This window comes from Leptonychotes weddellii, chromosome 3 (genome assembly GCF_054177405.1).
Source record: "Leptonychotes weddellii isolate Sample4059 chromosome 3, ASM5417740v2, whole genome shotgun sequence".
Taxonomy (NCBI): Eukaryota; Metazoa; Chordata; class Mammalia; order Carnivora; family Phocidae; genus Leptonychotes; species Leptonychotes weddellii.
Genome location: NC_138371.1, coordinates 137,964,781 through 137,987,882, shown reverse-complemented (window position 1 = coordinate 137,987,882; position 23,102 = coordinate 137,964,781).

The following is a 23,102-nucleotide window of genomic DNA, read 5'->3' as shown; positions in this document are numbered from 1 at the left end:
AAGTCTTTTGACTCCCCCAGCTGGGGTTTCTTTGGGGCAGAGAGCACTAAAATCACACATATTGCTTAAGTGTCAGGCACTGAACCAGCCCACATTCCTCAGTCAACCTTGGCTCCCTTGGATCTCTGTACCCCTCAGTGTAATTGTGCAGATCTAATAGAATTATATTCAGGCCAAGAGTGTTTTATACAATTAGGTGCTATACTAATTAAAGAAACTTCATGCAATCTAAACTTTTACATTAAATAACTTATTATACCCATTAAAGACATGGAATTTTAATTTTCAATTTACAAGCATAGGATTTAAAAGGTATTCCATTACCTTTATTAAATGAAAAACAAACAGTTCTTTTTTTCTAGTACAGCAGAAGTTTTGCTTCAGGCCTTCAACTTTTGTTACACTATTTGAATGGTTTTAAAGTTTGTACTTACTCTGTTTACATTTTGACATTTAATCTTAACTAAAATGACTAAATCGAAACTATCTTTTAGGGAATACTGAATAAAGTACATAATCACCCCCAGGTAAACTCGTATTATACTTGAGGAATAGCCTAATTCAACCAAGTCATTTTGCAGATAAGGAAACTAAGCTATAGAATCATCAAGGAGGTGAATGGGGTCCTTCATTCAGAATGAAACTATCAGAGGGATTTTTACTAAGATTATTCAACTAATGATCATCTGATGCAGGTCCAGAGCTCCTTCTCTTGGCAATGAGAACAGCGTTTTTTCCTCTCAGCCAGTACTTCGCGGCTGACACACACAAAGCCATAAAATACTTTGAAAGTAAAAAGAAAATCAGATCAAAAGAAAACAAGATTGTCATGTATTTAATAGACCTGAATTAATAACTCTGTGATTCATACCTTATATGTGTTGTGCTTGTGGTGTGTGAAGTGACCACGAAAATGGGATATTAAAGACACTTTTAAGAGCCACACAAGACTAATGAATTCGGTTACCTCTCTGATAATTCTACATCTAGCATCTGGCTGACATTAGGCTAAGCGTTCTTAAGACATACAACAAGACATAAACTTTGTGCAAGTGATAACTACTAGGAAACTCGTGTGTAGAACAGTAGTATAGTACTTCAGAAAGGTTTGCCCCAGAGAGCTGGGACTGTGAAGTCTGCAGCCACAGTTCACTTCTATGAAAACAGAAGCACTTTCCAGATACCTGAGAGATCTCTTGGAAACATCACATTTTTAGGTAATTGATTATTAAAAGTGGCACTTATTTGAAATGATTTTATTGAAAGCAACTATAGTGACTTATTTTTAATACCAAAGAACAGTCCCCAAAGGGCTCTCCTGGTGATACCTCCCACTGCCCAATTGGCCTCCCATGCAAGGCTTAACCAGGCTCCCTTATGAGGTACAGAAGACTGCAATACCAACATCTGTCACCTAGTGGGTGTAGCGTGTTTTCTTCCGTCCTCTGCTCAGAGTTCGCTAGTCGTGGAAAGCACGATGATAGAAGGATTATGCCTGTGTATGTCACAAAGGGCACACGGGAAAATTACTAATGGTGGGGGGGGGTGCTTGAAGGGTAAGATGAAATATTTTATGCAGAGTTGGGAATAAGGACCTTTCAGGCAGAAGCAGCTGTGTGAGAAATTGTAGGGAGTGTAGAAGGACACCACTATCTAAGAAAAGGCAAGTAAGGTGGTATTCTCACTTATCTGACAAGGGAAAACTAGAGGTTAAGTAATTTGTCCAATAGTTTCCTGGATAATAAATTGACCAGTTAAGCCTGGAGCTTTTTTTCCTAATATTTCATTGGTCTTGTTTGAACCATTTTATACTCTGAGATGCTCTACTGAAAGATTGCATCAAATCATTTGTGTACAATTTTAGGAAAACTTACTAGGCATGGTTTCATTGATCATTTTAATTAAGATTATTTTTCAAAATTTTCAAAATGAAATCTCTTCTTTCTTTGGTTTCTCCAACTGAGTTTGTTGTTGTTTGTTTGGTATTTATGCATTTATTTAGGTAAAAAAAAACATAACCTGAAATCTACTCTCTTAAATTTGTAAGTGTACAGTATAGTATTGTTAACTATATGCACATTGTTGCATGGCAGATCTCTAGAAAATTTCCTCTGGCATATATGAAACTTTATACCTATAACACATCAGTCCCCTATTCCCCTCTCTTCTCAGTCCCTTGCAACTATCATTCTACTCTCTATTTCTATGATTTTCACTATTTTAGACATCTCAATATACCCCATACTGCATGATTTGTCCTTTTGTGATTGGCTTATTTCACTTAGGCTGATGTCCTCAAGATTCATCCTTACTGTAGTATAAGAAGATTCCCTTCTTTTTAAAGGCTGAATAATATCCTATTGTATGTATATACCTTATTTTCTTTATTCATTTGTCTTTTCATGACCATTTAGGTTGTTTCAACCTCTTGGCTATTGTGAATAAGGATGCCATGAACACGCGAGTGCAAGTATCTCTTTGCGATATTTTTAAAAATTCTTTTGGATATGGGAGCACCTCGGTGGCTCAGTTGGTTAAGTGTCTGCCTTCCACTCAGGTCATGATCCCAGGGTCTTAAGATTGAGCCCTGTGTGGGGCTCCCTGCTCCGCGGGGAGCCTGCTTCTCCCTCTCCCTCTGCCGCTGCTTATACGCTCTATCTCTATATCAAATAAGTAAATAAAGTCTTAAAAACATTCTTTTAGATAAACACCCAAAAGTGGTAGTTTCACTTTTACTTTTTTAGGAACCTCCATACCATCTTTGGTAACAGCCGCACCATTTTACATTCTCACCAACAGTGAACAAGGGTTCCAGTTTCTTCACATTCTCGACAGGACTTATACTTTCTGTTTTTGTTTTATAAAGGTGATCCTAACAGGTGTGAGGTGATATTTTACTGTAGTTTTGATTTTGCATATTCCTGATGATCAGTGACAGTCAGCATCTATTTTGTATGTTTTCTTTGGAGAAATGTCTTTTTAAGTCCTTTGCAGATTTTTAAATCAGGCTATTTGGTTTTTGTTTGTTTGTTTTGTTTTGTTTTGCAGGGGTTCTTTACAGGCATACTTCACTTCATTGGGCTTCATTTTATTGCTCTTCACAGGTGTCATATTTGTTACAAATTGAAGGTTTGCAACAACCCTACGTCGAGCAAGTCTACTGGCACCATTTTTCCAAAAGCATTTGCTCACGTCATGATTGTGTCACATTTTGGTAATTCTCCCACTATTTCAAACTCTTTCATTAGTATGATATTTGTCCTGGTGATCTGTAATCAATGATCTTTAGTGTCACTATTATAATGGTTTTGGGGCACCACAAACCATACCCATGTAAGACAGTGAATTAATAAGTATTGTGTGTGTGTCTGACTGTTTCACTGACTGGCCATTCCTCCATCTCTCATCCTCTCCTGGAGCTTCCCGATTCCCTGAGACACACGCTGGAAGCTCAGGGATGGCTTTCATTTTTTTTAGCAAAAATGTATTTTTATTTTTTTTTAAAGATTTTATTTATTTGACAGAGAGAGACACAGCAAGAGAGGGAACACAAGCAGGGCGAGTGGGAGAGGGAGAAGCAGGATTCCCGCTGATCAGGGAGCCCAACGTGGGGCTCGATCCCAGGACCCTGGGACCACAACCCGAGCTGAAGGCAGACACTTAATTGACTGAGCCACCCAGGCACCCCTCAAAAATGTATTTTTAATTTAAGTTACATACATTGTTTTTTAAAGACATAATGCTGTTGTACCCTTGGTAAATTACAATATACATAAACCAAATGAATAAATAAATAAATAAATAAATACATAACGACATAGTGAAAACAACTTTTATATGCACTAGGAAACCAAAAAATGCATTTGACTTGCTTTATTGTAATTTTGCTTTATTGTGGTGGTCTGGAACCAAACCCACAATATGGCCAAGTCTGTATGTATTTTGGCTATTATCCTCTTATAGATATATGGTTTGAAAATATTTTCTCCCATTCTGTAGGTTGCCTTTTTACGCTGTTGATTGTTTCCTTTGCTGCACAATAGTTTTTGTTTAATGAGTCCCACCTGTCTATTTTTGATTTTGTTGCCTGTTCTTTTGGTACCATATCCAAAAAATCATTGACAAAACCAATGTTATGAAGTTTCTCCCTATGTTTTTTTCTAGGGATTTTGTAGTTTCAGGTGTTACATTTATGTCTTTCATCCATTTGAGTTGATTTATATGTATGGTGCAAATAGGGGTCTGACGTCACTCTTTGCATGTGGATTTTTAGCAATGCTTTGCATCTCAAATGAACACAATATTGCAATATGGTTTGAGGTTATTATAGTTAAAGTACACAATGCTTTCAGCAGGGCTTCTGCTCAGTACATTACACAATTAAAGCAAACAGAAGCATGTTCAAGGAGTACATAAAATATCTGCGACATAGTCTTTGAGATATTACTTTCCTTTCCTAACATAAATGAGGATGGAGAAGTCAGGACTTAATCGAAACAAATGTGAAACATACTTGGGGAATTTAGTTTACTACATTATTGTGTGGACAAACTGTAATGTAGCTGACAAAAGTACAGTATTAATAGAATTATAGTATCTAAAATGAGATGTTGATAACCCATTTGTATTTTAATTACTAGGCACTACATATTAAGAGAAACATAGACAAACCAGAATTTGTACAGCAGATAGTGAGAATGGTAAAAGAAATCATGTCACAATAGGAATTGACCTGGAAATTGAAGTTTTTACTCTGGGAAAGAGAAAAATCAGGAAAATGAAATATCTTTGGTTCAGCTACTAGAAATGTTGTTTTAAGGAATAAGAATTGGACTTTTTTCATAATGTCAAGGGGTTAGATCAGAACTACTTAGTAAAAAGTACATGAAAAAACTGGTTTGACATATAGGATACATTTTTTATGAATATATATTACTAGAATGCTTACAAAAGGGTAATCATACATTTCTACTCAAAACATATTGTTCAGATTTGTGGTCATTTCTGTACTCACTCATCAAATTAGTTCATGGTTGTTTGTGTTAGGGGCCATGTTAATTGCCAATTAATTACTACCCAGTCGATCACATTGACTGTGTGGCAACCTGCATTGGCCATTTAGCCAAAGGAAATATCTTGAACAGAAGCCTTGTGTTCTGTTTATTTATATTATCTAGAAATGGGCTGACTCAATAATTTCTATTTATTACAATAAATTTCTATGTATTACTCCAATACAAAACTTCCCAGTAATAGGCATAGAATTTCTATCCCTAGTAGAATCCTACTACAAATTGAATGCAATAGATGCAGCTTCCAAAATTGTCTCAAAGATAGTGCTCTATGTTGAAGAGACACACATTTTAAAGGATCCTCAGTAGTTTAATGTCTAATGTGATAATTTCCAGTTTGTGCTTCTATAATTTAGACAATTCCAGCCCCAGTGTAATAATCTGTCTTAACAAAATGGAATGGAGAATTGAGACAACAGCAAATATGATGTCTCAGTTATTCCTATAATTGCTTTGCCATTCATTATTCTACATAGACCTCATTTTACAAAGGATAGGTTGGGGATAAAGTATCTTTTCTTTCAAAATTACTTTTTATTCTTAGTGGTTCCAATGTTTTAACCACTTCTAAATTTTGTTCATTAGTGCAAAAAGAGAGCACAGAAATGCCAACTAGAGACCATGGCATTGGGGAAATAATGCTGATCTTTCCACTCATTTCCATTTCTATTACATAAAGTGACTGAGTGCCCTTCCAACAAATTCTTCTTTTTTCTCTCTCTCTTAAAGTAGTTTGCAGTTGTGTTTCTCTCACTTGAAACCCAGAGTAATGATAACACAATCATAAGAATGAAGACCATAGAGGTTATAAGAGAGGCGGATGATAAGACTCTGAAGTGTAGCAGCAGAAAGCTTATTTCCATAATTCTTTCAAAAGAAATTCTTTTTTGGAACAATTGATAAAAACTAACATACTTAGGAAGACCGAAATTCTCATTAATATGCAAGTGTCACACTGGGGACAATTATAGAAGAATATACAGTCCAGATAGCAGAGTCATAACCCATTTAAATTCACTAAAATTCTATGGAGTTTGCATTGGAATTGTCTTAGCTACATGACACCAAATGACAATTTTTTATGCCAAATGATAACTTTAGCTGAATGTTTAAACTTTGAACGTAGTATTTTGTTCCTGGGAAGATATAAGATTCAGAATTTCCTTTAGTGAGAAATTCTCTAAAACACCAAATTTTAAAATTACGAAAAATTTCCTATTGGCTTGATTGTGTCACGTTAATTTAAGGTACCAGGTTAGAACTCAGTTTATCTGCTTACTTTGGCTGTCTTCCCAATAACAATGTCACCAGCTAACTAAAGCATGCAATAGTCTGCAGCTTTCATTTAGTACAGAATTGAGCAAATTTTTTCTGTAAAAGCCAGATAGGAACTATTTTAGGCTTTGCAGACCATACGGTGTCTGTTCCAGTACTAGACTCTGTTGTTAGAGTACAAAGGCAGCTGTAGACAATGCTTAAATAAATTAGCATGACACTGTTCCAATAAAACTTTATAGACATTGAAACTCACACTGGTGCAATTTCCATGTGTCTCAAAATATCATACTTTTTTATTTAAAAACAATATTAAGCACATAAAAACTATTCTTAGCTGACGAGACCCACAGAAACAGGCAGCAGGCTGGATTTGGCTTTCAGGCCATAGTTTGCTGATCACTGAGAGTTAAATAAAATCTTGATTAACTGTTTCCATCTACTCATTTAGCTATGGCTTTACTCCCAAGATATCTTAAAGGACTTGAATAAGTTGATTTATGGTTATTTTGTTTGGGTATAGTTGCTTCTTCTACCAAACATTTAATGCTACAATTCATAGATGTTAGAAAAGAAATATAATTTAGCTGGGGAAATACCAATTCTGCGTTTGCTAACTAGATTTAAATACTTCTCTGCAGTCACTGTTTTTCTCATTCTTATAAGGACAGCACTCAGACATCTTTGTCAGGGGCTTAATCACCTGATAACATATGCTTTTCTGGCTTAAAGCAAAAGTTCCAGGAATTTTCTAAGTCAATTTATTTGGTTTTCGATCACTTTTCATTTTTAAACTCTTGTTTCTTTTGCCTTTTATAGTACTGTTAGCATGCTTGGCTGCAATGCAGGTACTTAGAGCACCATCTAGAGATGAAAGTTAAAATTAACATAAAAATATAAGGACCAAGAACCAGTGTAACTGGAAGATGACTTTGCAATTTACAATTAGTGTGCAAATTATATTTCCAAATGATTGGCTCTAAGAAAGTCACACATTCCTAATTGAAAGCAAATACTTGTTTAATGTTGATTCTCTGCATGACTTTTCCAAAAATACATTGATTGAACAGCTTCAGACTATAATTTGCATTCCATGCAAATAATTAAGATAATGAAGAGATTACTGTATATTTAATCATATTCATAAAACCCTCTTATGTTGAGTAGATATATTTTTTAAAAAATCTCCTAAATACCATGCATATAAACATAAAAATATAGAGCAATCAAAATTGGCATGAAGAATTTTTTTCCCTTGAGCTCAAATGGATTTATTCATTATCTCAAATATATATATATATTTCTCTTTTTTTCTGCATAAAACCAGAAGTATATTCTAGGTTTATGAATATAAATAGTAGTTCTGTTTCTCAGTTGTGGCAGATGATGAAAAAGCTGCAATCAGTTTAAGGAGTTTAGTCTAATTTCCAAACATTTTAATCCAAAATGAATCAGAAATATAGCTATTGTTCTATTGATTTATGTGACAGTGAAGGGGTTGGGCCTATTTTCTCAAGTGAACAGCTGACTGAAAAATTAATATTATTATTTTAAAATAAAATGTATAATGCAACAGATTGCGATGGTCCAAGCAAAATAATACTTATTTTTGACATTTTAATTTCATTGTTTCTCCAGAAAATATCTGTGTTCCATGAAATTGTTAAGGTACCAATGAGGTACTTTTTAAGAGTGTAGGTGACAGTGAACTGACTCCCTTTTGCCACAAGTCTGTAGTGTATTTTGTCTCAATTATTGTCCCTGAAGTTTTTATATCAACTCTCCTTACTACCCCATCAAAAGAATCTACAAGGTAGAATATGTTTCTCTTTCATAAATATAAAACTTAAATTACTGAAATAACAGACATGTAGCTCGAACCCAGGTGTGTCTGGCTTCGAGGCAAGTTCTCTTTCTATTTTCAGTTCTGCCCCTACTGGGGTAAGATCGGATCCCTTTTGAATGTATAAAAATAAGCTGACCCTAAGCAATTCATCACACAAATATGTAGTCATGTTATCAGACCAAAGCCCATTCTTACCATCAGCAAAATAAATTTAGGAAAGTCACTAAAGCTTCCTAAAACATGCTTCACTTATCTATAAAATGAGGATAGCAATTGTACCTAAATCAGCTTTGTTTTTATTTTTATTTTTTTTAAGATTTTATTTATTTATTTGAGAGAGAGAATGAGATAGAGAGAGCATGAGAGGGGAGAGGGTCAGAGGGAGAAGCAGACTCCCTGCTGAGCAGGGAGCCCGATGCGGGACTCGATCCTGGGACTCCAGGATCATGACCTGAGCCGAAGGCAGTTGCTTAACCAGCTGAGCCACCCAGGCGCCCTCAGCTTTGTTTTTAATAGGTGTATGAGAAATCTATGTAAAATATTTAGTAAATGCCTGGCATTGGAAAAATATTGATATAATTTGAACTACTGCTGTGGGAAATGTAGCAGAGCAGGAGTGTCTTACTTTTCTGGGTGCAGAAAACTAGGGGTCAGATTAGTGGACAGGATTCATTGGACTGCATGATAGTTAATAAAAATACAGAGGAAAAAAAACAACTCGAATAAGGAAAAGGCTGTTGAGAGCATCCCACATTACTTACTGCCTGTCATTAATTTAAAAACTAAAATCAAGAGTAAAGAAGCAACTTTTAAAAATTTCCACAACTAGCTAAGATGTATGTTTCTAATTTGACACTCCACCAAGTTTTCATCACCTCCAACATGCCCTTCCTTTTAACCTGGACATTTTTGTGTAAATACAAACTACAATGCATACACTTTTAAGTCCAGAATAAATTACTGACTTTTTTCCTCATATCAAAAATGTACTGGGGGAGACGAACCATGAGAGACTATGGACTCTGAGTAACAAACCGAGGGTTCTGGAGGGGAGGGGTGTGGGGGGATGGGTTAGACTGGTGGTGGGTATTAAAGAGGGCACGTATTGAATGGAGCACTGGGTGTTATACGCAAACAATGAATCATGGAACACTACATCAAAAACTAATGATGTAATGTATGGTGATTAACATAACATAATAAAATTAAAAAAAAAAAATGTACTGTCAGTGTGCTATCACTTTAAGGCTGTTCAAATCTATCCCAGCATTTTAAGCAAATCCTGTTAAGCCTTGCTCCCATAGTCACTTGCTTTCCAGAAGTGGATTTTACCTTCCTTGTTTGGAGATGCTTTTCTAATTATGTAGATCATGTGAATAGTAAGGTATGCTCCTTTAATTCCCAGAAACAAATGCAAATTTTATATGTAATTTTACTCTTACATTTGGATATTATATCATGAAAGATTTGTATTTTGCAGCTTGGGAAGCATATGTCTGCAACATATATAAAATTAGTTTAAGAAACTTTTTCATAATCACAAAATAATTGACATTTGTGACAAAATTGAATGAAGAGATAATCTAGGTATCCAAGTTGGAAATTTCAGGGTACGTTTTTTTTGTTTCTGACAAGTCTACTGCTATCTATGCCATTGAACAGATGTGTGATCTTGAGGTAATGGAAGAAAGAAATCATGAAAAAAGGGAATCAGGAAGACATTGTTTTAAATTCCTGAGTCTTCCCTTTTGAAATTGATGGCTTTGAGTCAATCACAATATATCTGAAACTCAGTTTTTGCACTTGTAAGTTGAATATAACATCTGGCCTATTTAAATCTCTAATGTCAAATTAGAAGACCAAATTAAATATTAGATTAGAAGACACTTAATATTTTTAAGACCTAAAACTGTATACTTATGATGTAAATCCTTTCATTCCTCTATACTTTAGTTGTTCAGCACTTAATTTAAGAATAACACCTCCTATTTATAGAAGAGAAAAAGAATAATGAGACACTGTCTGTGAAAGGGAGAGCCAGTATAGATCCATGATTTCACCTCGAATCTCTCTCAACGCACAATAAAACTCTGAGGTCACAGTAGCAGCAAGAGATCGTTTGTACGTACATGTGTGTGTGCGCACGCGTGTGTGTGTGTGTGAGTGTATGTGTGTGTGTGTATGTGTGGGAGTCAGGTATGCAAATCCTTAGAGACCGTCTTTTAAATTAGAATTTTGGGCAATTAGACACAATATCAGACAAGATCAAATTTTTCTTTGTTAATTGCAAAATTAAAAGACCTCAAGCAGAATATCCCTTAGAGGTTATAATAATGAATAAGGCTGAAATTCTAGTTGCTTATCATCTTGGTTTAACTATCACTATAGAATATGGAAAAGGGGAAAACTGACAGAAAGAAATGTTCTCTTGTGCATCTTCCTATCTCCTTAATCTAGATAAAGAGTAAAAGATGACTTCCCCATCTTTTCTTGCAACATACAAACAGCTAAAGAGATCCTGACTTAGCAGTTACCAGGAGAATTCCACAAACTTTTTTTCTCCAAATAATTTGCAATTAATAGAATTCTCTGAGAGTTAGAATACAAAGCCAGGTTCTAGAGGGGAGGGGGGTGGGGGGATGGGTTAGCCCGGTGATGGGTATTAAAGAGGGCATGTTCTGCATGGAGCTCTGGGTGTTATACGCAAACAATGAATCATGGAACACTACATCAAAAACTAATGGTGTAGGGGCACCTGGGTGGCTCAGTCGGTTAAGCGTCTGCCTTCGGCTCAGGTCATGATCCCAGGGTCCTGGGATCGAGCCCCGCATCGGGCTCCCTGCTCGGCGGGGAGCCTGCTTCTCCTTCACTCTCTGCCTGCCATTCTGCCTACTTGTGTTCTCTCTCTCTGTCAAATAAATAAATAAAATCTTTAAAAAAAAAAAAAACTAATGGTGTAATGTATGGTGACTAACATTACATAATAAAATTTAAAAAAAAGAAGACTACAAAGCCAGTGCTCAATGGATCAAAGAACACATACACAAGGCCACCAGAAATTGCCTTTTAAGTCTTTAAAATTGAAATTAGAATATATATTGATTTAATATATCTATATATCTATATTTAAATATCTTAAAATAGCATATCTGTGATGGAAATTCAGAAAATGGGGAATCCCCATCACATGTTTGTAGTACTTACTGAATAATTGTCTAAGGATAGAAGGGTTCTGATCCAAATATTGGGCTCTTCTGGCTCCAGATATATCTCTAACATAGAGAAATTAATATCAATCTAGATTAGGCAGGTGAAAATAGAAGTCAACTCATGTTTCCTGTCAGGAAAGGTAGTATGACATGTTGCATTAAAACACTGATTCTTGAACCTGATTATTTGAATTCAAATTCTGTCTCCTCCAATTTTCCAGCTATTTTTACTGGGATTCCCTTAACCTCTCTGACTTTTAGTTTCCTCAACTGTGAAATGAGGTTACCAATAATAGTTTCTTCATGATTACTGGGAGGGTTAAATTAGATAATGCAGGTAAAGCATTTAAGATGGTGCTTAACATGTAAATGTGCTTACGTATTAGGTGTGATTTGACTTCCGTAGAGAATTTCTACAGGAAAAGAGGACGGTCGAGCTTAGTCACAGAAATTCTTCTGGCCCTGATGTCAGCCGCATTTCTCACTCTGAAGGAGATAGTCCCTTTTTCTGTGAGCTTAGCTAACATGAATCCATCCCTCACAGACGGATTCATACTCCAGGGCCAAATGCTGGCAAAGCAGGTTTCTTAGCCTTTAAACTAAGGGCCAATTTTAGACTGTGTTGAACTGAACAAGGTAATGCAGTGTTCTGGGAGAACAGCCAGGATTCTCTGTGAAGTTCCCTTTCATCTCAAATGTAAGCTTTCTTTGAACTATGTTAGGTCACCTGAGTTCCCTTCACAATCACCTAGTCAGAGAGAAATAGGAAATAGATTCTTATGTCAGTTTTCTTCTTGTTGACATGGAGAATGTCCAGAAATAACTACTTCAGAATCAGAAGTGAACATGATAAATACTCAGTTCCAAAAGATGTCTGACAACTATGAATGTTTCTTCTATTGTACCTGTTTCCCACTTTTGCTTTATCTCTGTTGCCAGATTACACATTTACTTCTAATTTTTACAGTGACGTTGATAATTTTAATAAGTAAATCAGCCAAAAAAAATTCCTCTGAATCTATAATTTAAGTATTAGAGATCTCATTATTGGAAAAATGTTTTTAAAATTTGTAGCAATTCCAAAATTGCCAGCAAATAACCACTTTATTGATTTGCTTCATCCTTTTGAAGCTAAATTTATTGATTATTACTATACTTAATAATTTGTGAATGTGTTTATCTATGAATCTATCATATCGCTTTTTCTCTCTCTCTCTGTATCAACATATCTAATTGATATAATTGCATCAAAAAAGAAAAAATACGAAATATGTGTTATGGGCAGATTCATTATTATTTAATTAAAGGTCCACTAGGCTTTTTAAAAACAATAAAAATAGTTACCTTCTTAGTTTGCAGGAGGATCAGGGACTTCAGAATCTGAAAAATCACTATATTATAGTTATAATATGCATTTTCTTTACTTTTATCAGCATTATCCTTTCCTTCTGTTTACCCTAAGATAGAGAAAAATATTTTCTTATTTTTAATAATACTGACATTACCAAATAACTAGCAATTACTAAAGAGAGAAACATCAATTCACTTTTTATGAAATCAAATTCATAACTTTATCTGAGGCTTTTTTTCAAAACATGGCACAAGGAAATCATGTCAGTCATCCATAATATTTACAGACTGAACCCATGTCACATCTTTTTTCAAATGAGTTGGAAAATACATGGACGAGTAAATATATAAATAATCTGAATTGAACTATATATTTTCTAAGGAATGAAAGCTATTTTAATGAAAGCATTCACCAATTTCTCATGTATCTGTTTTCTTCTTTTAATTCATTAGGTCCACCAGTAAATATAATTGAATGTCAATTATGTTCCACAAGATGGGCGTACACAGGTGCAAACACCATGGTCTCTATCCTAAAAGGTTCATATTCTAATACGAAAAAGAAACACACAATAACTAGGTCAATGGCAAGTGCAATGCATGTAACACAAAGTTGTCTCAGAGAAGTAAAAGATCAGTTATTTGGGGGGTGAGGGTCAAGACAAGTTAATAGAGGATTGAATGTTGTTTTGATAAAGCTGAGGTATATATACGTTTTAGTTCTGTCTTAAATACTAATGATGTACTATCTGTTGACTAACTGAACATAATAAAAAATATATAAATAAATAAATACTCTTCAACTGAGGACGCCTGGGTGGCTCAGTTGTTAAGCATCCAACTCTTGATTTCAGCTCAGGTCATGATCTCAGGGTTGTGAGATCCAGCCCCACGTCAGGCTCCACTCCCAGAGTGGAGCCTGCTTAAGATTCTCTCCCTCCCTCTCCCTCTCTCTGCCTCTCTAAAAAAAAAAAAAATACTCTTCAACTGAAATATGTCTATATATCCCTTCTAAATCTTTCAACTAAATAATGGCACACTGTTCCCCTTATGGCTTGCTGTTTGTCTGCTCATTCCCTCAGTCCCTTTACCCTCTTCTCTGTGCTGGATTTCCCCCCCGCCCCCCTACTGATGGCTGCTTTCATGACTGTAGCAGTCCCAAAATACACGTCCCCACATGACCACATCCAGAAGAAACGTATAGTCTGACTCTCTGTGAAGAGTGAGGTGATTTCTTTCCCAGGAGTGTTAGCAAATCTCGCATGTCTTATTTTTATGATTTGGGTCATTTTTCTGAAACAATCCGTTTTGCAAGTGGATCATCCTGTAACAATTGGCGAGGCCTGGGTACTGAGAAACATCAGCTTTGTCGGGTTCGCAGCTGAATGTGGAAGCATACTGCACACAAACCTGGAGTCTTGGAAGCAATACTGGAGAGCCCGGCATAATATCCTGTACAGAGGTCATTTAGCATAAGCTCAGTGGACTCTGCTGCTCAGTGGCAACTAATAAGACCCCTGGTGACTTTAGGAAGCACAGTTTCTGCAAAGGAATGTGTGCTTGGACTCAGAAGGCAAAAACAGTGAGAAAATAGACACAATTATTTCACTAAGCTCAGAGGTGAAGAGGAGAGAAAAGACAACGGATAGACAGGAACATCAAATAAATGCTAAAAGAAGTGGGTGAAGAAGATTTTGTTAAGTGAATAAACAAATAGAAATACTTTCTATGCCTGACTTATTATATACGATAAACAGGGAGAAAGTATAATATTGGCATAAAATAGCAGCAAATGAATCAGCATATTTTATTATTTTTATTACATTTATTTGGAAACACCTACAATCTATAATTCTGATTTAAGGTAAGTTCATTCAATACCTGTGAGAAACTTCAAGCTAATTTTGTACTCTTTTCATGACCTTTCCTTGTACAAAATTATTCCTTTGACCAACATTTGAAAAGGATGAAAAAGTATCAAGACAAAGTGAATATTAAGAAGATTACTTTATTTCATTTTGTCATGAACAGCTACTCTATGCCAAGAAGGGTAAAGGGTAGTGATGGACAAGCTAGATAAGTCCCCTCCTCACATGAAAGTCATTTCAGCTAATGACGATTTTGCTTCTGAGAATATTCACTGACTATGGAGATAAATTTTAGGCTATCTTCAGACTAAAATGATTGCTAATGGATTGGTCTTTAAATGTGAAAGCTTGCAAAAGCTTGAGAAAAGATTAGTCACTTACAGGTTATTAATAAGATATATTTTAAATAAACCACCATCAAAAAATTACACACTTAGTATTTTAAAAATCTATGTATACAAGTATGTATATGTCTTTTATACACACACACCCATATTTGGCAAATAATTTTATTTTCTGCTTTAGGAAGAAGGACTACTTAGTTAATGTGGTGAAAGTGATTGAGGTTAACTCAACACTGCATTTAAAATTTCAGATTGTGGGTGCCTGGGTTGCTCAGTCGGTTAAGTGTCTGCCTTCGGCTCAGGTCAGGATCCCAGGGTCCTGGGATCGAGTCCCGCATTGAAATACTTTCTATGCCTGACTTATTATATATGATAAACAGGGAGAAAGTATAATATTGGCATAAAATAGCAACAAATGAATCAGCATATTTTATTGTTTTTATTACATTTTATTTGGAAACACCTACAATCTATAATTCTGATTTAAGGTAAGTTCAGCAGCAAATCTCCCCTCTCAGTGGTGAGTCTGTTTGTCCCTCTCCTTCTGCCCCTCCCCCCTGCTCATGCTCTCTCTCTCTCTCTCTCTCTCTCACTCTCTCAAGTAAAGTTTAAAAAAATAAAATAAAATAAAATAAAATTTCAGATTGTAAAAACACATTTCCAACACTGACAGTGATTTTCTTCAATCATATTCGTCAAATGCATGAAACAAACATTAATGAGTGTAATTAAGAGGTGTAAAATATACATTCCCTAATAATCAACCTTATGATTTTTAAGGACCAAATGAAACAAAGAAGATAAATAAAACTTGCTCTTTGACCTCCCTATGGATCAGAGAAGTGTTATGTAGAAAAGATATCAGCATGCAAGTAGAGCAGGCCTCATTAGTTTGCCATCTGCCATGGTGGATAGATGCTAAAATGTTGCCATTGTGAGGTTCATTGAGTGGTAAAATTATAATTAAAAATCATACATAGATTTAAAGTAAAATTCCCAAGGAAAAAAGAAGCTACCAAAGGAAGACAAGGATGAAGAAATGAGATGAAGAAATATATATGTACATGTATATCTTCTTATATATGTGTAAGAAATCATACACACATGCATAGGGACACACACTCAGGTATAACTGCAAATGTTTATAAATTAACCTCATCCTGACTGGTCTTTATGAATTAAAAACAGTTCAACAGTTTTAGAGAACAAAGTCTAATATTTCCATCAGGCCTAGGAAATTAAACATACAGAAAACTAAGCAAAAGATTGTTGATGATATTGTTACAGTAGCTGCACTTAGTAGTGAACTGATATATTTAGAAACAAAAGGTATAGTGAAATATAATATATCAAGGAATATACGTATCAGTTTTTTCCAAAGGTAATAAGTAACTAAGAATTTATTTGGAATAATTTTATTGCACCATTTTTGTTCTTTTAACAATTTAATATGTGCATATGACTATGTATTTTCTATAGGGTTTAAAAAGAAACCTATTTTAAGTGAATGTGAAGAGCTTGGATAAATCAGAAATTGATTTTCCTCTACATCTCTTCAAACAGAATTCAACTTCAGTGGGTTGTACATAAAATGCCCACTTAATTATTATACTTATTTTTTATAAGCATAAAAAGGCTTGCTGCAGTCAGTAGCAACCAGTTTTATTTGTTTGTACTTGCAATTAACCATGTAGAAGTGGATTTAAGAAAATAATTTCACTTATAAAAGCATCAAAATTAATAAAACACTTAGGAGTAAATTTAATAAAACAAGAACAAGTCTTATTTATTGAAAAGTACAAAACATTATTGAAAAAAAAATTCAAGAAGTTCTAAATAAATGGAAAGACACATCAAGTTCCTGGATCAGAATGCTTAATATTGTTAGAATGTCAATACTCCCCAAATTGATAAACAGATTCAACAAAATTCCTATAAAAAACCTCACTGGCATTTTTTTTTTCAAAAACTGAGATGCTGACCCTAAAATCTACATGAAAGTATATATGGACCCAAGAACAGCCAAGTCAATCCTAAAAAGAAAGGACAAAGTTGGAGGGCTCACACTTCCTAATTTCAAAACTAATTCATAGTAATCCAGATATTGTGGTCCTGGCATAAGGACAAATATATAGATAAATGGAATAGAATTGAGAGTCTAGAAACTAACCCTCACATTTATGGTCAATTGATTTTTGACAAGAGTGCCAAGACAATTCAATGGGGGAAATAATAGCTTTTTCAACAAATGATGCTGGGTACCTGGATATCCACATGCAAAGGAACGAAAGTGCAACATCTACACAGTTCTTTCTTTTATTCTTAGACATGCTTTGCATCTCTAAACCTCTGAAATAAATTTAGAAAGAAGTTACTTTTATCACATTATGGAAATGGTACATGCATTGGAAATAGCATTAGTCTAGCCATCCAGAGATCTTGGTTTTGTTTCTTTGTTTTGTTTTGTTTGTTTATTTTGTTTTTATTTTATGTCCTGATCACTACTTGATCTTGGGCATGAAGCTGTTGTCAACTGATACTTGTCCTGATATTCTGCTATTGTGAGGATTGAGTGAGCATCACTTTGTAAATGAAAAAGCACCCCAGTGAGGTCAGGAAGCTCTGTTAGCAACCTCAGTTGTCCCAGGTCTCTTCTGCATATTATACATTTCTCATTTTACAGCCTCGGATTCAGGAATCCAGGTCCTGATTGTATTTTTATTGTGAAAGCAATTTTTTGTTATCTCAAGTCAGTTTCTTGCCTTTGGTGAGCGGTGCTAGGTAAAAAAAACTGATGAGACTTTCTTGTGAAATATAAGCAAACCAGATTCAAATGAATTGTAGTGATTCAAAGACATTATTATTTACAGTTGGGAAATAACGACCATTTAAAAAATGCTAGTATAAATATATATATATATATTTTTTAAAGATTTTATTTATTTATTTGACAGAGAGAGAGATAGCGAGAGCAAGAACACAAGCAGGGGGAGTGGGAGAGGGAGAAGCAGGTTTCCTGCCAAGCAGGGAGCCCGATGTGGGACTCGATCCCAGGACCCTGGGATCATGACCTGAGCCGAAGGTAGATGCTTAATGACCGGCCACCCAGGCGCCCTAAATATATTTTTTAAATGCCTAGTTTGATACACATTCCTATGGATGTTTGAAGTTTTAAAATTTCCTCCTTGGTTAAAAACTTCTTGGTAGATTTTATTTCACTGGCAGAAATGCTGATTTTTTAAAAAATATCTTTTTTTGTTGACCACCTCTAGCTAGCTTTCTTTGTTTTAAAATACTTTGGTCTGCTTGTGATAAAATGCCTTATATATTTTTATAAAAGTATAATCACATTTATATTAATATTTTTTTTCCCTAAGAACATTTGCTTACTTTCAGGTTGAAAGGGAATTTATTTCTGAATTTGTGTTTTGGAAACTCTTGGAGATATTTGCACAACAGAACTTTGGATTGAAACTTAAACCTGAGATCAAGAATGATGTTAACAGGAGCCAGGTAGCTCAGGTGGTCAAGCATCTGCCTTTGGCTCGGGTCATGATCCCGGGGTCCTGGGATCGAGTTCTGAGTCAGGCTTCCTGTTCCGTGGGGAGCCTGCTTCTCCTTCTCCCTCTGCCTGCCTCTCCCCCTGCTTGTGCTCTCTCTCTCTGTTAAATAAATAAATAAAATCTTTTTTTTAAAATAATGATGTTAACATACATTAAATTTTAAAGTATGCAGAGCACACAGCATGGTACAATGGTAGGAAAAAAGAATATAATGTAATCAAAATTATATTAATAATAGTTAACATTAATGAAGCTAATTTATTATTGTGCATTTTAATATTTACTTTCCTTTTTGCCCATACTTCTTCGATGCTGACTAAAATCTACATACTAATGCATTACAGTTTAGACCTTGGACCTCCATAGGGAAGCTTATTTCAATTTTCATTTTTTTCCCAGTGGGAACTAAATATGTAACTAATAAAAACTGCCCTATTAGGATACCATAGAATGATTTTTGTACAAATTTTTTCCTTTGAAATATTTAACTATTGTAAAAATTAGAAGTAGATAACACTTGTTCATAGTTCTTAATCATGTTTCCTAATTTACCAAAATTATGGCAGTGTTTGAATTATATGGAATCCTAAATTTTAGGCATCCAGACTAATAAAGTAAAAGATAAGTTATGGAAAGGAGATAAATATATGACACCTTGTACTCAACATACTGTACTCAGTGACAGAATGGCACAACATATGGAAATCTAAGTATAAAGCAGTATGAGTATAAATTTGAAATTAAATAAACAAGTAGTTCTGGGCAAGCAACTGAACTTGAGAAATCTAACTACAGATGTCATTCTAGAAACAAATCCGGCCCAAAGTTGTAGAAATCAGCAATAGGCAGCTCCAACTTAATGTGGATGTGGATATATGAATAAATGTATGAAATATATGTATATACCTATGAAATATATATATATATAATGAAAAGTTAAAGCATTCATAGCAAAAGTGATCATTAAAGATTTTTGTTGGTGCTCACATTGGTTAACCTGGATCACTGCATCATTAAAATAACTTCCAGCAGTCTGTGTTAAGGAGAAACCATGTAGACTGAATTTGTTCTGGGGTGCTCCCCAGACCCTGCCAGCTCATTTCTTTTTTCATATGTGAAAAAGATCTGCAAGTAAATCACAACCCCTACCCCCACACCTCCACTGTTCAAAAAAATATTTTTTATTGGAACAAGGAGATAAAGAAAGGAAACAAAGAGAAGTTGGTCTGGTAGGTGGTCATTGATGGGAAGATTCAACTTTTTTTTTTTTTTTTTAACGATTTTATTTATTTATTTGACAGAGAGAGACACAGCAAGAGAGGGAACACAAGCAGGAGGAGTAGAAGAGGGAGAAGCAGGTTTCCTGCAGAGCAGGGAGCCCGATGCGGAACTCGATCCCAGGACCCTGGGATCGTGACCTGAGCCAAAGGCAGACACTTAACAACTGAGCCACCCAGGCGCCCGGGAAGATTCAACTTTTACTGAAAGAAAATTTAAGGGGCATCTCTCTCTGTCAAATAAATAAATAAAATAAAATAAATAAAATCGTTAAAAAAGAGAGAGAAAATTTAAACAGGTTTATGGTTATATTTTCAGCAGAAAAACAAATGAAAAATATTTGGAAAATCTGTCTAAAAACTCAGTAAATACTAATTCTTCACAAGAGGTGAAGCAAACTTGCATATAAAAGCTGAATAAGGCATGGCACTAAAGTAATAAGATATGAGATTTAAGTAATAAATGAGTTTCTATTGTAAAGAATCTTGAATACCCCAAAGAGAAATTTACGCCCAATTTGGTACACAAATTTGAGCCGTTAAAAGTTACTGAATTTAGCAAGCAGATTAATCAGGCAACATTATCTGGTTTAGATTAAAGAAGAAAAGGAGCAAAAGTAGGAGTAGTCACTGAAGAACTTACTAACATAGGCTATAGAATAAACAGAATTTTTATTAAGGCAGTTGCAACAGGAGTAGAACGGAGAGTTCACAGAAGACAGAAGAGTTTTTAAAGATCCTGAATAGCTTTTTAATGCAAGAAGGAACCACTCAGACTCATCCTTAGAGACAAACTAAGATCGCCTGAGAACAGATACTTGAGTAATCCTGCAAGAAACCAGACTTTGCTCAGAGCCCCACGACCCGTATTGGATACCTCTTCATCAGTACTGAGATAAATATTGTCAGCCCTATTAGATTCTGGACTCCTGCCCTTGTTTCTCTGCCCAAAATCTGGGCTCTGATACCTGCTGCCTTATGTCTTTTGATGCATACTGTCTCTAAATCCTCTCCTGGTTTGGGTCTCAGTACTCCCTGCTCTGAAGCTGCCTGCTGGAATCCATCTGGACTGTCAAACATATCCTGCACCACCCTGGCTGAACGTTGTATGTTGTACGACTGGCCGGGTGCCTCTCATGTCTTGCAAGTGAATCGTCCCAGTGTGCTTAATGTGTTTAATATCCACTTCCTAGATATTTACAGGATGCCTTTCCATCAGACCTACTTGTGCTTTACGTTACCGTTTTCATGACCTTCTTAAACTTATTACTGAGATAAAAGGAATAAAGGGACATAGGAGAGTAGAAGCAAAAAAAAAGTTGAAAAGCGGTTATAAAATTCCATTTTGGGTCACTGGATGAAACAAACAGAAATTGGAGTTAAGAAGGAAGAGCTGGTTTTAGAGAGTTTTATAGGAAAGGGATTTATAATTAGTTTTTTTGAATATTAAAATACTGTGACTTTAAATTTGAGTTGGGATACTCACAACTTTTCTAACCTCTACTACAGTAATTATGTGAACCCCGGGAAGCTTTTGTCCCCCATCAGTCTTATAAGATTAATACTTAAATATTAAATAATTTGAAAATAATTGATGGCTTTCAAAAATAATATAGTTCCTTTTGATACAGCAAACGATTGGTCTACCAATCAGTGCTTCCTATTTATATGTGCAGGTGGTTATTTTAATGATTTGCTTTTAGGGAAATCATAGTTCAAGATAGTTCAGCTTCCCTGTGCTTTACTGACATTCTATCCTCATAATGCAGAAGACTTAATTGATCCATTTTAAAACCTTCCCATACAACAACAATAATTCAACCTTTAGGGAAGTAGATTGAAATACACAATACAAATTCTAAATAACATATATGAAAGTTTTCAAAAAACATATTAAAATGTCTTTCTATTATAATGATAAGTCTAGATTGAACAAAGGCTATAATAATTTCAACGAACACCCACAGCTGACCATAATAAAAAAATCTTAAGTTCTGACATTTTACTCTGACAAATGTTTGTTAAAGTTATTCAAAGCCTAGATATAAAACAATGACTGGATTTATTCTGCTATATATCATTTTAGTTCTATGTATTTAGAGACCATGTTTAAGCAGCCTCAAATCCTGATAGCTCTATTTTCTCCTAAAGCATAATGTCTGACAGAATAGAAATTTTGGACACAATTTCTTAGGGAGTATAAAATACACAAAAATGATCATAATAGTTATACCACACTCTCTGTCAATTGTTATTTTTATAAATGTCAGACAAGTTTTTGTGAAAAAAAATTTAAACTGTGATTGAAAATTTCTTCTGCCTAAGTCCTCTGTCTGGACATTAAATCTAAGGTGCAACCAAATGAATGAAACCTTCAAGTCTCCTCTTAGCACAGATAATTTCTAAATAATTTAAGGGACCACTTAAACAATTCAAGAACAATACCAGAAAAGGTAAGTTACACTGTTGACATACAGAGAAACATGCCGAATGACTTGTATATATTTGCAATTGCTGCTCAAAGTCTGGAGCAACAATTAAAAGGGCTTAGAACACTTGTGTTTTATTGTAATGAAAATCTTACATTTTTAACTCGTGCTCAACCTTCATAAAATTTTTTGCTTTAATGCTGATAACTTTATTTAATCACTATTTAACATCTATGCAACCAAAACAATTTTATTTTTTTAGATTTTAAAGATTTCTACATGACATATGATCTAATAATTGAAATACAGGATGGTGTTGTAGTGGGGGTGAGCATTAACAGCTGTGACTTTTCACATGGAGAGGAATAGCCTATACAAAGTTCGAGGAAGTTGTCACAGAGAAAGGAAACATTTGAAGTGAATATAATGTACTTATTGAAGAACCCATCACATAGAAAGAGCTATTTCTTGTTTTTTAAAATAATCATAATCACCATTCTAATTAGATTGAGGTCTTGAAGGACAGGATGGATTTTTCCTATCAGAGGAAGTGTGAAGGATCTTAAAAGTAGGAAAGTCTTTTGAGAACTGAAATGTGAAGATAGAAAATAGCTTGCTAAATCTTCTGCTGAATTTTGATCACAAATAATAAATTTTCACTTGCACATTAAAATTTTTTAAATTTTACCTTTCTTGGAAGATAATTTCTCCAATAAAATTGCATCCAGCTAATAAAAGCCATAACAAGGGATCAAAATAGTTCATATAAAAGAGTACTATTCCTCAAAAAAGACTCTTAATGGCATTCTGCTTCAAAAAAAAGAAAAAAAAAAAGCTAACTGATCAGAGATAAGGTATCACCTCACCTG